The 17,171-nt window shown below is 40.5% G+C and overlaps 1 long non-coding RNA gene across 1 annotated transcript in view; it reads right to left on the reverse strand.

The window, feature by feature from the left end:
• Positions 1–17,171, reverse strand: part of LOC140343553 (uncharacterized) — a 53,722-nt gene that overhangs the window by 9,942 nt on the left and 26,609 nt on the right. The window lies entirely within an intron of this gene.

Raw genomic sequence — 17,171 nt, forward strand, 5'->3', positions numbered from 1 at the left:
TTGTCAACCCACACCAATTTATTTGTTTTACCCCTCCTCCTTTTGTTTGAGTATATTGATATGCATCCTTTTGGTTGGATTATTATTCTGGAAAATATTTGTATTTGAAAATGAATAAAAAACTTATTGAAACATACCTGTGATTCTCCTACAGCTTTAAGTAGAGTAGAAACTGCCCCCCGCCTTTGTACTGGGGCAAAAATGGTGAAGCAGAGCCTTTGTATCACAGGTCGTATATTGTTATCACAGCATGAAAATGTCATGAACACATATGACAGGCCCATTGTACACATGTCATTAAAATCTATATATAGCAAAGGTTTTTTTTAAACAGAAATATGTGCTGATAATATGTATATACTGTAACTATATGATCATGGTTATTTTATGATCTACTTTAAATACACACATGAAAAATAAGATGGGAGTTATTTATTTTATTTTTACAGTCAGCATATAGAGAAAATAAATGATTGATTTCTCTGCTGATAGCTATATAATGTGAGCCATTTGCATACAACAAGACCAGGTTGTTTCCGCTGTCCTGTCGGGCATTCTCAAATCTCAATGTCATCTCATTTCTCAGGTTATATTATTTATTTTGTACTATGCATAATGTATGCGGGTGTGAATCAGTGAAATGCTGGGGAAATCACAAATCATACATATGCTGAACATGCTTGTGAGTTACGGTATGGCAAATGCTGTTCTAATGATGAACATACGAAACTGAGGGATATTTAAAGTAGATCTTCGGTAATTTTTTAAAAATTGTTCCAAGCTGTTTTTGTACTAAAAGTTGGATTTCTTTGCTGGAATAATCAAGGTAGATCTCTTTGCTGGAATAATCGCCTTGCTTCCAGGAATCCCTTCTACAGAAATTCTCCATTGACTTTTTTGCCAGGTTGGATGGTGGCCATTGACACTGAACCCATTTCCTGTAAGCCTTGTCATGGACCCACCCCTGAGGTGCATCAGACGTAATAGGTTGGCCTGGGATTTCTTCAGAGACCTGAAATGCCTTTGTACCAGTCATATTGAAGAGCATCCAAGGGGGTGGCAGAAAGGAATGAGGAAGAATTCCAAAAGATGTCATGTGACCAGCCCAAAGACCCCAGTAAAAGATGCCCCTGATGTTCCCTGCGCAAATAATCTGGGATCACTTACAATAGCTAAAATTTTCCTTTAAAATTATTACAGTTATTACCTAAAATGTGAACTCCCAAGGTCAAGATTTAGGACAGGTTGGACAAGTCGCCTCTTTCCCATAGTTCTGCTATTGCTTCTCCACAGTGATTCACATGAAGCACCTAGGTCAAGCCATCTTCTCTTTCAATCAGTTGGTGATTTTGTATAAAAAACAGGGTGCAAGAAGTCAAGCTTTGGCTATAATGGCAGAATATCAAGTGGGGGGGGGGGAGCAGAATGGTTTGTGACTTCAGTACTCCCCCAAACCAAAAGTTCAGGAGCAATGAAACCATTACATGATGGTTCAAATCAGAAACTCAGGATTGAAGGCAAAAGATCATAACTATAGCCAGAATACTACTAACAATGGAAGCCTTTATAGTAATTCAGTAATCCCTGACCATTGGACAAGAAGTGGGAAAACCTGGGTGCCCAATATGGATCACAGCGATAAAGCTATAGCAGAACCATGGTAGCCAGGAAAATGGCAACCTATCTGATAGCTGTCATTGGCAGAATACATATTTCCAGATGAAAGGTTTATTTTATTGTAAAACTAGGAGAGTGACTCCAGGCCTTCTGAGCAGGAAACACCAGGTGCCTACAGGTACCAAAAACCCAGGGATCCCTAGTACGGAAATAGTGACCAGAGCTGGCATTTTTAGCATCCGATTTTCTCCACAACTAACAATGCCTCCTATTGGCTACCAGATGCAATTTAATTGTCCAATAGGAAGGTGCAGGAGCCAGTGGACCCATCCCTGGAGGAGCAAACCTATGGTTAACATCCAATCATACAAAGATTATATATATATTTTTTTTAATTCAACTGCACATAATTGGATAAGAATGCAGAGATTAGTAAAAAGCCTTCCCTGTCTATTCAAAACTAAACTAGAACTAAGCTTTAATGGAATGATGATCACACAAAATTACAAAATCTGCAAAGATTCAGACCCAACGGTCTCAACAAGAATTCTTTAAAGCTAAAGAATAAAGGGTTAAGGCTCTTGATTTTTTTTTTGCCATTATTGGCCCAGCTGGAAAAATGTACCCTATTTATCAACCAAGATGGAAGATCCAAAATAAATAAATACATTAGGAAAAATCCTCCAATGACCATACCTGTCCAAAAAACTTGATAATTAGTTTTAATTTCCAGTGGGTATGACACAAAAAGAAAGGTTCACAAAAGGGCTTCTGAATTTTACCATAATCTGTCCAACTGCTTGGTTAACCAAAGCTGTGGCTTCCTTAAAAAATGGCTGGTAGAGGTTGTAATGTGGTATGCAAGAATAGATAATAAATATAAATTATTTGGTATGTTTCTGACGTTCAAGAAAGCTTGGGGTAAAAATTTTCTGTTTCAGACCACTATTGCAGCCAATCAAAAGTAGGCAGCTTTAACATTTGAAGAGATGAATAAATTCTGTGACTGAGAGAATAGTGCACAACCACCCACTGCACCAGAAGCGCCTTTGATATTGGGCAGAATAAAAAAATGAAATATTAAGGGCAGTGAAGCAGCAATGTTTAAATGCTTGATAGAGTACTTCAGCCATAAAAGTTGTTATTTATATACACAGCCCTTATTGCTGTAATAACAACACTTATTTTAGCACTTAATAGCTGTTTGCCAGGTAAATGGAGAACAAACACCTCTGAAATTTTAAGCCAATATATTTGGGTAAATGTCAAATATGTAGCTTGGGCACCACCTTGTGGTAAAACTAGAAAATGACACACGACCAATTGCCATTGTATGCAGTATATTTCTTTTCATTCTTTTTTTTTTTTTTTTTTGCAGTACAGTATCCTGCAATCACTAGGAAAAGTTCATCTAAAGGCATATTTATAAGCATGACATACAGAATGAGGTGTGTGGAATAGGGAACAAACAGTTTGGCATACAGAATGAGGTGTATAGAATAGGGAACAGATAGTATGGCATACAGAATGAGGTGTGTGAAATAGAGAACAGACAGTATGACCCAGTATGGCATACAGAGTGAGGTGGGTGGACTAGGGAACAAACAGTATGGCATAAAGATTAAAGTGTGTGCTCTACAACTAGGTGGCATCGTATCCAATTTACCAAATGCTATACAAAACATTGGGCCTGTTTTATTAAAGATCTCCAAGACTGGAGAAGATAGGTTATCATGTGAGAACCTGGATGATCCAGCAAACCTGGGCTGGATCTAGTCCAGGACTAAATACATTTGACAAGTAATGGCACACGATTTTAGGAAATCCATTGCGGGTGTTTTGCCAATTCTTCTTCCCCATTTTTGGAGAGCTTTAATAAATCAGGGCCATTGATCATGTGGATTTATTATACTTGCACCATATATGTGGACTCATGTAAAAATTACTGACATGTGATTTTCAGAGTATATATAGCTGCTGTTTTTTTAAGGTGATAATAGCCCCAGGCCAAAAATAGTGAATTCACCCTACCTTCAAACCCTTTGAACAGAGGATAAACAGGAAAACCATGGGAGCCATTTTTATGAAACACAACAGCATGGGAAAGGAAATCTTTCCAAAAATATCTCCCCCCAGAGCTCACATTCTCTAGGAAGCATGTTCTTTGTCCTGCTGGAGAATTTCTATCTTCCTATGACTACTGGGGAGAAAGAAATACACTTTAAAAACCCATCTAGGAAAATATTACCCTTTCCCTCATCACCTCACTCAAACCCATCTTCTTCCTTACTTTGTGAAACAAGGTATATTCAAAAACATTTATCATCCAGATCCGTGGACAGCATTGTTTTTGGCTGTGGGCACAGCTTATCCGGTGCCTCAGATGCACACACACTGGCCAGTCCCCAATGCTCCGCCCATGCTTATGTCATCATCTGTTGATCCCTCCTGTGAGGATCTCATCATTAGACATCCAATAGGAGGTGTCCACTTCACTTTGGCAGAGATGTGGAACTTGCTTCTTGTAAACAGGGAAAGAGGGAAATTTTGGGACTTGAACTTCATAGACCATGGCTTTAGATGAGCATCATCTTTCAAGTGTTCGGCAGTAACGGTGGTTGGGGGTCTTTGTTAGTATTTTACTGGCGATTAGTGCCAATTTTTTTTCTGACATTATGAAAGAGAAATATAAATGAATGTTTCTTACTGCTGTTTCTGCAAACAAACATAATGTTTCCACCATTGTGGCAAGTGAAGTTAAAGAGTTTTTACCTGCAGCACAATAAAATTTTATGAAGGTGCCATAGCAACAACCTTTAAAAATGCTGCTATTAGCAAAACTGACAATAATTATCAACAGAATACAATGCCATTTTCTGCTGTCTGTTTTTTTTCATTAATGAATTTACCATTTTAGTAAAAACATATACAAAGATTTATTTGAATCTTAATACCTTTTGTTACCTAATACTAGGTAGATTTTGACAAAAAAGGGGAGTGAATCTTGGGTGAAAACACTGATGACAAGACCCACTTTATTCAATCTTTTAAAAAGTTAATCTTTATGAAAATCTAGCAAAGTAAGGTAAAAAATATTTTGGTCTCCGTGCTAGTTAAGAAACTTATCTTGTGCTAAAATAAAACACCAGGCAATAATATACTGTATATACTTCAGTATAAATTTAAATTTGTTTGACCTTAAAATTCCATTAGAAAAAGAATCAAAATCTAGTACATTAACCAGCATAGTGGTTTGAGAGATCTGAGCCGTGAGATACAAGTGCAGTTATTCAAGAGTTTGTTACAAAGTTTCATGAGGACAGCGCCATCAACTGATGTTTTTCAAATAAGGAAAAAATTAGGAGTTTAAAAGAAAGTAAAGATAGTTCAGTTTACAAATATTGGACATGAGGATGAAGATTATTATTTAAACTATGTCATCTGGTCAGCTGATCATTTTAGGATAATGACTATATATGCAACACTAATACCAGATAAAGACTATATATATACCGCCAATACCAGATGATGACTATATATGTACCACCAATACCAGATAATGACAATATACCTACCACCAATACCAGATAATGACAATACACGTAACACCAATACCAAATATTGACCAATGTATGTGTCACGCACGGAGAGACAGGACCACTAGGGGGCGCTATGGCTTGCACAGAGGTTATGTGAGCCCTGAGAAGGGCCAAGGCAGAGTCTAAGCAGTAACCAGGTTTTTCCAGAGCCTCTGATGGTGAGAATGTTTTGCCGCTGGATACTGCCAGGTACTGCCAGGGTCGAGACAAGCAGCAAGCAAGAGAGGTCAGGTCACATACCAGGGATCAATTGCCAGGGATCCAGGAGACAGACACCAGAGAAACAGGGGCAACTGTGGGAACAGGGAACACAGGAGACACTGGAAGCAACAGGAAGCATAGATGACTCAGGGATATCCACAGACAGACAGGAACACTGGAACAGCACATGGAAGTTGGCTGGGACCCAATAGACAGGACAACAAGGGGTTACCACAGGAGCTGGACAGAAACTAGCTCACAGAACTAGGGGCTTGGCACAATGGAGACATGTTACACAAACACAGAGTGCAGCGTGTGAGCTGGCTAAATAGCCAGGGCTGGTCAAAAGGCTAATTTCTGATTGGCCAGTGTATTGGGCGGAATAAAGCATGGAAACAGAGGCACACCCAGCAGCAGAACAGGCCGCATGCGCAGAAGGGAGGCATCTGCGGTTTAGAGAGGAAGAAGTAAGTGTGACATTACCCCCTCCCTTTTACTGGGCCTCTCCACCCGCCGAGATTTCAAAGTTTCAAAGCAAAGCGGAGGTGGAACCTTTTTAGCCAGAAGAGGGGCAGACACATATGCAGCAGAAACACATGATCTCTCTTTAGGGCAAAACCTTTCCAGTTGATCAGGTACATAAGCTTCTTACAAGAAATTTTAGAATTCAAAATTTGATGGTCTTCATATTCCTGAGAAAAATCGGTTGCAGGAGTAGCCAGTGGAGAGGGATGAGAAAAGCGGTTCAGGACCAACGGCTTAAGTAGAGACACATGGAAAGCATCGGGCAGCTTGAGATGTGGAGGAAGGCGTAACTTTTAACAAACTGAGTTAACCATGGCAGAAATGACATAAGGTCCGATGAACCGTGGAACAAACTTTAGAGAAGGCACCTTGCAAGGAATTTTCCTGGTGGATAGCCAGACTTTGTCCCCAGGTTGGAGAAGAGGCGCCTTACAGCGATGCCGATCAGCAAACTTCCTGTAACAGGCCACCCACTGGTCTAGGTGTTCTGATGTTGAAGCCAAAATACAGCTGAAGTCCCTCTGCAGGGCACATAGTGCTTGTATTTCAGTGGAGCAGGGTATAGGAGAAGGAAGGCGAGGATGTTTGCTGTAAACAATAAAAAATGGAGATTCCTTGGTGCTTGTGCAAACATGATTATTGTGGACAAACTCTGCCCTAGGTAGCAGAGCCACCCAGTCATCATGGTGGGCAGATACTAGGGCTTGAAAACTCTGTTCCAAGGACTGATTGGCCCTTTCCATCTGTCCATTGGATTGCGGTTGGTAAGCTGAGGAGAATTCCGCTGAAATGTCCAGGGATTTGCAGAAGCCTTTCCAGAAACATGAAGTAAATTGTACCCCACAACCAGAGACGATATGAGTGGGCATGTCATGAAGTCTAAAAATTTCTTGAATAAAGACTGGCACCAACGCTGCTGCCGATAGTAAAGCTGGAAGGGGTACAAAATGGGCCATTTTAGAAAAACGATCCACAACCACCCAAATAACCTTACAGCCATCAGAAGGAGGAAGATCAGAGATGAAATCCATAGATGGATTACCCAAGGTTCTGTGGAAATAGGTAGTGGAAAAAGTGGGCCTGCAGGAGCATAGGTGGCAGACTTTCTTTGAGAACAGACAGCACAGGCCTTGACAGTCTGTCACATCCTTGTGAAGATTGGGCCACCAATACTGTCAGGAGAGAAAAAGGTACGTTCTGTGAACACCTGGATGACTAGAAAGTTTCGAGTCATGTGCCCAACGTAATATTTTAATGCAAAGTTAAGGAGGCACCAAGGTTTACCAAGAGGGATAGCCGATTCCTGGATAGAGGTCAAGGCCAAGATGCAGGCTGGAGGGATGATAAACTCTGGCTTCACAGCAGTCTCGGAATCCTGTGGATCAAATAAGCGAGAAAGTGCATCTGCTCGGGAGTTGGTGGAACCAGGTTTAAAAATAATACCAAAGTCAAAACGAGAAAAGAATAATGACCAACAGGCTTGCCAGGGGTTTAGACGGCAAGCAGACTGCAGATACTGCAGGTTTCTGTAGTCAGTAAAAATAGTGATCTTGTAAAGGGAATACGCCATTCTTCCAAAGCTAACTTGATAGCCAGGAGTCTCCGATAAAATAATTATTTTCTGCTGGGGAAAACTTCCTAGAAAAGCATGCATATGGGCGTCTTGCTCCAGTGGGGGTCTGAAAGAGAAGGGCCCCACTCCAACAGAGGAGACGTCAACCTCAATAGAAAAGGGTTTGGATACATCTGGCCTAACCAGAGCAGGGCCAGAAAAGTAAGCTTGCTTCAGAGCATGAAAGACCTCAATAGCCTCTGAGGGCCAGTTCTTGGGGTCAGTATCTATCCGGGTCAGGGCGGTGATGGGAGCTAAAAGACTGGAGTATTTTCTAATGAATTGCCGGTAGAAGTTAGCTGAGTGGCCTTAAGACCGCAGGGTAGCGGCCAGTTAGAAATAGCCGAAACCTTTTCAGGATCCATGGAGAGACCCTCTTTGGAGACAATGTAGCCCAGAAAGGGCATCTTGGGGAGTTCAAACAGGCATTTCTCACCCTTCATATTGAGTCTGTTGTTTTGGCGTATTTGTAGGACCAGGCAGACATGCTGTCTGTGAGAGGGCAAATCAGGGGAAAAAATCAGGATGTCATCCAGATAGACCACAACACAGACGTAAAGCAGGTCATGAAATACCTTGTTGACAAATTGTTGGAAGACAGCTGTGGTATTACTGAAACCGAAGGGCATAACCAGCTACTCATAATGCCCATCCCTGGTAATAATTGCTGTCTTTCATTCGTCCCTCTCCTTGATCCGAATTAGGGTATAGAACCCTCAAAAGTCCAGTTTGGAGGATAAGCGGCAATGGGTTTCGGTTCTTAATCGTGATGGCATTTAGACCGCGATAGTAAATACAGGGGCGTATAGTCCCATCTTTTTTCCTGGACGAAAAAGAATCCTGCACCAGCAGAGAAAATAGACATGGGAATAAATACTTGCTGCAGGTTTTCCTTGATGTACTCACTCGTAGCCTTAGTCTCAGGGAGACTGAGAGAGTATACCCGCCCAGGTACCAGGTATGAGTTCTATAGCACAGTCAAAGGAGCGGTGAGGAGGAAGCTGCTCGGCCTGGCATTTGGAAAAGAAGTCTTGAAAGTCCAAGTACTGAGTAGGAATGAATGGAGCAACCTACGACGTGGAGAGAGTGAGCGGCTTGAACTTAGTCAAACACTGGGAGAGGCAAGAGGGGACCCAAGCCAATACCTTTGTAGTAGACCAATCTAACACTGGGGAGTGGTATTGAAGCCATGGGAGTCCCAGGATGACTGCAGATGAGGCCTGTGGAAGAACCAGGAAGGTGATGGTTTCCTGATGTAGCACACCTACAGCCATTTTCATGGGCAAAGTTTGGAAGTGGATTAGTCCATAGGACAGAGTGGTTCCCTCCATCGCAGAGATACGCAGAGGTTAAGTCAGTGGCTTCATAGGCCAGGCGCACTGCTTGACATAAGTAGCAGAGAAAAAACCCCACACCATCATCACGTACGCCACTTTAGCCCGGTCTGTAGGAAAGCTTTGTAGCTGAGGCTCAAAATGTATATTGCACAGGTTAATGAAGCCAAGACAGGTCTTGGGATCCCCAAGAAATTGTTGTGGGGGTGGTAGGTGAAGTGCAAAGGCCACTGGTATTGCAGGAGACTGGACCATGACCGGAGGTTCAGCAGGTGCACTAGAGGGCACCAAAAGCTGATCCAGACGGGTAGTGAGCACATAAAGCTGGTGGAGTACCTGGGTTTGGGTAGCTTCCTGGACGTCCAGCCTCTGGGCGAGTAGTTAGTTGGGGTCCGCTGAGGTCTGGGAGGGTGTATACATGGTTCATGCAAACTGTCACGCACAGAGAGACAGGACCACTAGGGTGTGCTATGAGTTGCACGGAGGTGATGTGAGCCCTTAGAAGAGCCAAGGCGCAGAGTCTAAGCAATAACCGGGTTTTCTCCAGAGCCTCAGATGTTGCGCCGCTGGTTACTGCCAGGTTGCGGTTTATGGGTACACCATGGTGGGCAAAACACGGTACCAAATCACAAAGCAGAAGGATAGTCGGGGTCGAGGCAGGCAGCAAGCAGGAGAGGTCAGGTCACACACCAGGGGTCAATTGCCAGGGATCCAGGAGACAGACACCAGTGACACAGGGGCCACTGTGGGCACAAGGAACACAAGGGACACTGGAAGCAACAGCAGGCACAGGTGACTAAGTGATATCCACAGACAGACAGGAACACTGGAACAGCACTGGGAAGATGGCTGGGAACCAACAGACTAGACACTGAGGAGTTAACGCAGGAGCTTGACAGAGAAAACACTGACTTAAGCACCAGGTGAACAGGAACTAGCTCACAGAACTAGGGGCTCGGCACAATGGAGACACGTTGCATGAACACTAAGTGCAGCTTTTGAGCTAAATAGCCAGGGCTGGTCAAGAGCCAGTTTCCTGATTGGCCAGCGTATTGGACAGAATTGATAAAGCTTGGAAACAGGCACACCCAGCATAAGAACTTGCCGTATGTGCAGAAGAGAGGCATCTGCGGTTTAGAAGGAAAGAAAGTAAGTGTGACAGTATGTACCACCAATACCAGATAATGACTCTATGTACCACCAATACCAGATAGTGACTATACATGTACCACCAATCCCAGATAATGACTTTACACGTACCATCAATACCAGATAATGACTATATACATACCACCAATACCAGATTAAGACTGTACACGTAACGCCAATACCAGATATTGACAAAACACGTACCGCCAATACCAAATAATGACTATACACGTACCGCCAATACCAAATGAAGACTATAAACCTACCACCAATACCTGATAATGATTATACACAAACCACCAATACTAGAAAATTATTATACACCTACCACCAATACCAGATAATGACAATACATGTACTAGCAATACCAGATAAAGATAATACACCTTCCCTTAATACTAAATAATGACTATACATGTACCACCAGTACCAGATAGAGACTATAAACATACCACCAATACCAAATAATAACTATAGATGTACCACCAATACCAGAAAACAGTACTTTTGTAACAGAAATGACTGTCTACCATCTTGGATTTTTATTCAAACTGGTTCTAACCACCCAGGTCTTTTATCAGCCTTCAATGCCATTCTGTGCTGAGCTTTCTGGACCATCCCTCTGATTGTTTGTGTTGCACAAAGCAGTAACTATTCTTGATAAAAGCATATTAGTATATTTTATATGCTATATAGAGACCCTCTTTATTTTTCTCTCAAAACCTACTGCCAATACCAAATAGTAATTATAAATGTGCTGCCAACACCAGAAAATGAGTTTACACGTACCAAAAATACCAGATAATGACTTTACAAGCACCACCAATACCAGATAATACCTATATACGAACCACCAATACCAGATAATGACTATACATGTACTACTAATACCAGATAATGATTATACACCTACCTCCAACACCAAATAATGACCAGACACCCACCACCAATACTATATAATGACAAAAAAGACATAACGTCAATAACAGATAATGGCTATACGTGTACCACCAATACCTGATAATGAATAAAAGCATACCGCTAATACCAGATCATGACTTTACACATATCGCCAATACCAAATCATGTCTTTGCATGTTTTGCTAATACCAGTAAATGACTTTCCACATACTGTCAATACCGTCAGTGCTCAAAAGTCAGAGCTTGATGTGCATTGTAACGAGTGAAATAAGTATTTATTCCCATATCAACCAGTCTGGAGACTGGCTTGGCCACTCAAGGACCTTCATGTGTTTCTTCTTGAGCCACTCCTTTGTTGCCTTGGCCATGTGTTTTGGGTCATTGTTGTTCTGGAATACCCATCCAAGACCAATTTTCAATGTCCTGGCTGAGGGAAGGAGGTGCTCACCCAAGATTTGACAGTTCATGGCCCTGTTCACTGTCCCTTTGTTGTAGTGAAGGTGTCCTGTGCCCTTGGCAGAAAAACACCCCAAAACATAATGTGTCCACTTCCATGTTTGACGGGGGGGATGGTGTTCTTGGGGTCATAGGCAGCATTCCTCCTCCTCCAAACACAGCGAGTTGAGTTGATGCCAAAGAGCTTAATTTTGGTCTCATCTGATCACAACACCCTTTCACCCAGTTCTCTGGATCATTTAGATGTTTATTGGCAAACTGCAGATGGGCCTGTACATGTACTGTCTTGAGCAGGGGGACCATGCAGGCTCCGCAAGATTTCAGGCCTTCACGGCGCAGTGTGTTACCAATTGTTTTCTTGGTGATTATGGTCCCAGCTGTCCTGAGATCATTGACAAATTCCCCCCGTGAAGTTCTGGGCTGCTTCGTCACCGTTCTCCTGATCATTGCAGTTCCACAAGGGGAGATTTTGCATGGAGCCCCAGACTGAGGGAGATAGACAGTTATTTTGTGTTTCTTCCATTTGCGATTTATAGCGCCAACTGTTGTCACCTTCTCACCAAGCTGCTTGGCGATAGTCTTTTAGCCCAGTTCGGCCTTGTGTAGGTCTTTAATCTTGTCCCTGACATCCTTAGACAGCTCTTTAGTCTTGGACATGGTGGCTAGTTTGGAATCTGATTGATTGATTGCTTTTCTGGACAGGTGTCTTTTATACCGTACCGTAAAAGCTTGGATTAGGAGCACTCCCTTACAGAGGGTGCTCCTAATCTCAGTTCATTACCTGCATACAGCGAAGACACCTGGGAGCCTGAAATCTTGCTGGTTAATAGGGGATCAAATACTTATTTTACTCATTACAATGCACATCAAGCTCTGATTTTTGAGCACTGGGTTTTTGAGGGTTCCTTTTTTTGTTATTCAGTCTTTCACACCTACAATAAACCATTACAATTATAGACTGGACATTTCTTTGTCAGAGGGCAAACGTACAAAATTAGCAGGGTATCAAATACTTCTTTCCCTCACTGTATATATGTACCACCCATACCAGATAATGAGTATACACGTACCACCAATACCAGATAATGACTATACACATACCTCCAATACCAGATTATGATTGTACATGTACCAGTAAATCCAGATAATGACTATACAACTACCACTAGTACCAGATAATAACTAGACACCTACTATACACGTTCCACCAATAGCACATAAAGACTATACACGTAACCCCAATACCCGATAATGAATATGCACGTACCACCAATACCAGGTAATGACAATACATGTACCGCCAATATCAAATGATACCTATACATGTACCACCAATACCCGATAATAGCTATACATGTACCACCAATATCAGATATTAGCTATACATGTACCACTGATACCAGATAATGACTATATATGTACCACCAATACCAGATAATGACTATAAAAGTACCACCAGTACCAGAATTACTGTACAGCGCTGTGTAATATGTAATAATAACAATAAACATGAATAATCATGTACCATCAATACCAGATAATGGCTATACATGTACCACCAATATCAGGGAATGACTATACATGTACAACCAATACCAGATAATGGCTATACATGTGCAACCAATATCAGATAATAACGATACATGTACCACTAGTCCTAGATATTGACTATACATGTACCACCAATATCAGATAATGACTATACACCTACCACCAGTAGAAAATAATGACAAGACACGTACCAACAATTCCAAATAATGACTATACACGTACTGCCAATACCAGACAATGACTTTACACATATCACAAATACCAGATAATGATTTTACAAGTACCACCATTACCAGATAATGATCATACATGTACCACAAATACCAGATAATGACTATACACCTACTGCCAATACGAGATAATGAGTATACACGGACCATCAATACCAGAAAATTATTTTACACCTACCACCAAAACTAGATAATGACTATACACGTACCGCCAATACCAGATAAAGACTATAAAAGTACCACCAGTACCAGAATTACTGTACAGCGCTGTGTAATATGTTGGCGCTCTCTAAATCCTTTTTAATAATAATAAATAATAAAACATAGCACCAAAACCAGATAATGACTATACATGTACCGTCAATACCAATAAAAGACTATAAAAGAACCACCATTATCAAATAACATACTATATACACACTATACATGTGTGAGATTGAGAAAACAGCACATGTGTTTAATGTTTGTAATAAAATATAGGACTACTGTCGTTCTGTATTTTAGCCACAAGATGCCGCTGTTTCTGAGCACAGCTAAACAAGTGGCCAGTATTTGTATATTGTTAGGAGGTGTGGTTGTTCTGAAAAGGAGAGGAAGCAGGAAGCAGGAGAGCAGACATCTTGCAAGGACTGTGTGTGAAACAGAATCCGCTTGCATCCAAGGGTCAGCGTGTTCCTAGAGTCTCAGGAGCTGTGGCTGAGTGAGGCTGACCACCATCCAAGGCAGATCCTGTCCAGAGGAAAGCAGATTCGCGCCCCCTATTGCTCATTATTATGAAGGCAGGAATCCGGCTGGCAGTGAGGAGGCGCGTGTACAAGCACACTCGAGTCCGGACCGCGGTAAACCGCGATCGCTGGCTGCGCGTACTTTCGCGCTTCCAGCGAGCGCGGATTTTATTGATGAATCAGGGGCAATGACTATACACATACCACCAATACCAAATAATGACTATACACGTACTGCCAATACAAGAAAAATATATTACACTTACCGCCAATAGAAGATCATGGCTTTACATCCACCACCAATACCAGATAATGAATACACATGTACCACCAATACCAGATAATAGCTATACATGTACCACCAATATCAGATAATGACTATACACCTACCGCCAGTAGCAAATAATGACAAGACACGTACCAACAATTCCAAATAATGACTATACACGTACTGCCAATACCAGACAATGACTTTAAACATATCGCAAATACCAGATAATGACTTTACAAGTACCACCATTACCAGATAATGACTTTACATGTACCACCAATATCAAATAATGATCATACATGTACCACAAATACCAGATAATACATATACATGTATCACCAATACCAGTTAATTAATAAACACATACTACCAATACCAGGACTATAAACATACTGCCAATACGAGATAATGAGAATACACGTACCACCAATACCAAATAATGACTAACACGTACTGCCAATACCAGAAAATTATTTTACACATACTGCGAATACAAGATCATGGCTTTACACGTACTGCCAATACTAGGTAATGGCTATGCATGTACCACCCGTACCAGATATTACCTATACATATACCACCAATGCTAGATAATGACTGTACACGTACCATCAATACCAGATAATGACTTTACATATACCGCCATTACCAGATAATTATTTTACATAGATATACATGTATTACCAATGCCAGATAATGACTATACACGTACCACCGTTACCACATAATAACTATAAACGTACCACCAATACCAGATAATACCAGATAAGACTATACATTTACAACCAATACCAGATAATGATTGTACATATACCACCAATACCAGATAAAGACTAGGGCCCTGGTTTAATAAAGTTCTCCAGGGCTGGAGGGAATACACTTTCATCAGTGGAAGCTGGAATGGATTTCCTAAAAGTCATTAGCTATTGTTAGCAAATATTTTCAAATCTGGACCAGTTCCATTCCAAAGTTGCTTGATCACTCAGCTTCACTGGTTAAAGTGTATTCTCTCCAGCCTTGGAGATCTTTAATAAATCAGGGCCACTAAATGTGCCACCAATACAAATATTGACAATATACCTACCGCCAATACCAGAAAATAACAGTACACCTACCGCTAATACCAGATAATAACAATACATGAAACGCGAATAACCAATAATGACCAAAGATGTACTACCAATACCAGATAATGAATATACATGTACCAGCAATACCAGATAAAGACTTTATATGTACCACCAATACCAGATAATGACAATACACCTACCACAAAATCCTGAAAATAATAATACACCTACCGCTAATACCAGATAATAACAATACATGTAACGCGAATAACCAATAATGACCAAAGACGTACTACCAATACCAGATAATGATTATACATGTACCAGCAATACCAGATAAAGACTTTATATGTACCACCAATACCAGATAATGACAATACACCTACCGCAAAATCCTGAAAATAATAATACACCTACCGCTAATACCTGATAATACCAATACATGTACCGCAAATTTCCCGATAATGACCAAACACGTACTACCAATACCAGATAATATATGTACTACAAAAACCAGATAATGACAATACAGGCAATACAAGCAAAACCAGATAATGATTGTAAACATACCACCAATACTAGATAATGACTATACACATACCACCAATACCAGATCTTGACTATACACGTACCGCCAATACCAGATAAAGACTATTTACGCACCACCAATACCTGATAATGAACTTACAAATACCACTAATACTAGAAAACTAATATACACCTACCACCAAAACCAGATAATGACTATACACCTACTACCAAAAACAGATAAAAACTATACACGTACCACCAATACCAGATAATGACTTTATACCTGCCACCAATACTGGATAGTGACTATATACATACCACCAATACCAGATAATATCTATATATGTACCACCAATACCAGATAATGACAATACACATACCACCAATACCAGATAATGACAATACACATACCACCAATACCCGATAAGGACAATACACATACTGCCAATACCAGATAATGACTATACCCGTACCACTAATACCTGATAATGATTATACACGTACCATCAATACCTTAAAATTATTATACACCTACCACCAAAACCAGATAATGACTACACAGGTCTGGGCAACACCAGATAAAGCTTATAAATGTATAAATACATGCCTATATACATACCACCAATACCAGATAATGACTATACACATACCACCAATACCAGATAATGTCTTTATTTGTGCCACCAAAACCGAATATTACCTATACACGTATTACCCATACTAGATAATGACTATACATTACCACCAAAACCAGATAATAACTCTACATGTACCACAAATACTATTTAATAACTATACACGTACCACTAATACCAGATAATGACAATACATGTACACTGTTTCCCTGAAAATAGCTCTAGCATGCTTTTTCTGTATTTTTGAGGATGCTCGAAATATAAGCTTACCCCAAAAATAAGCTACAATATACATATAAAGACAAGAGGTGCTCATGTAGGAACGTGCTGTTGCTAGACATGATAAATTGGGACAATGGTTCTAAAAGAAAATGGAGTCACAAGAAATTCAAGATGGAATTCAGGGTTTGGAGAGTTATGATGTTCCACAATGTGATGACATGACTATTTTTGAATAAATCTTGTTTTTTGTTGATAAATGTGGATTGTTCATGAAAAAACAGGAAATCCCCTAAAATAGGCCCTAGTGCAATTTTTGGAGCAAAAAATTAATATTTTCAGTGAAACAGGGTACTACCAATACCAGATAATGAGTATATAACTACCGCCAATAGTAGATAATAATTATACATGTACTGCTAAATTGTTCCTCTTCTCATTATGTAAAAGTTGATAATTTTGGATTTCTATTCCCTTCATTAGATGTACATTTAAGAATGTAATAATATTTTCTGCTCAGTAGAT

This window comes from Pyxicephalus adspersus, chromosome Z (assembly GCF_032062135.1).
Source record: "Pyxicephalus adspersus chromosome Z, UCB_Pads_2.0, whole genome shotgun sequence".
In the NCBI taxonomy this organism is placed as follows: Eukaryota; Metazoa; Chordata; class Amphibia; order Anura; family Pyxicephalidae; genus Pyxicephalus; species Pyxicephalus adspersus.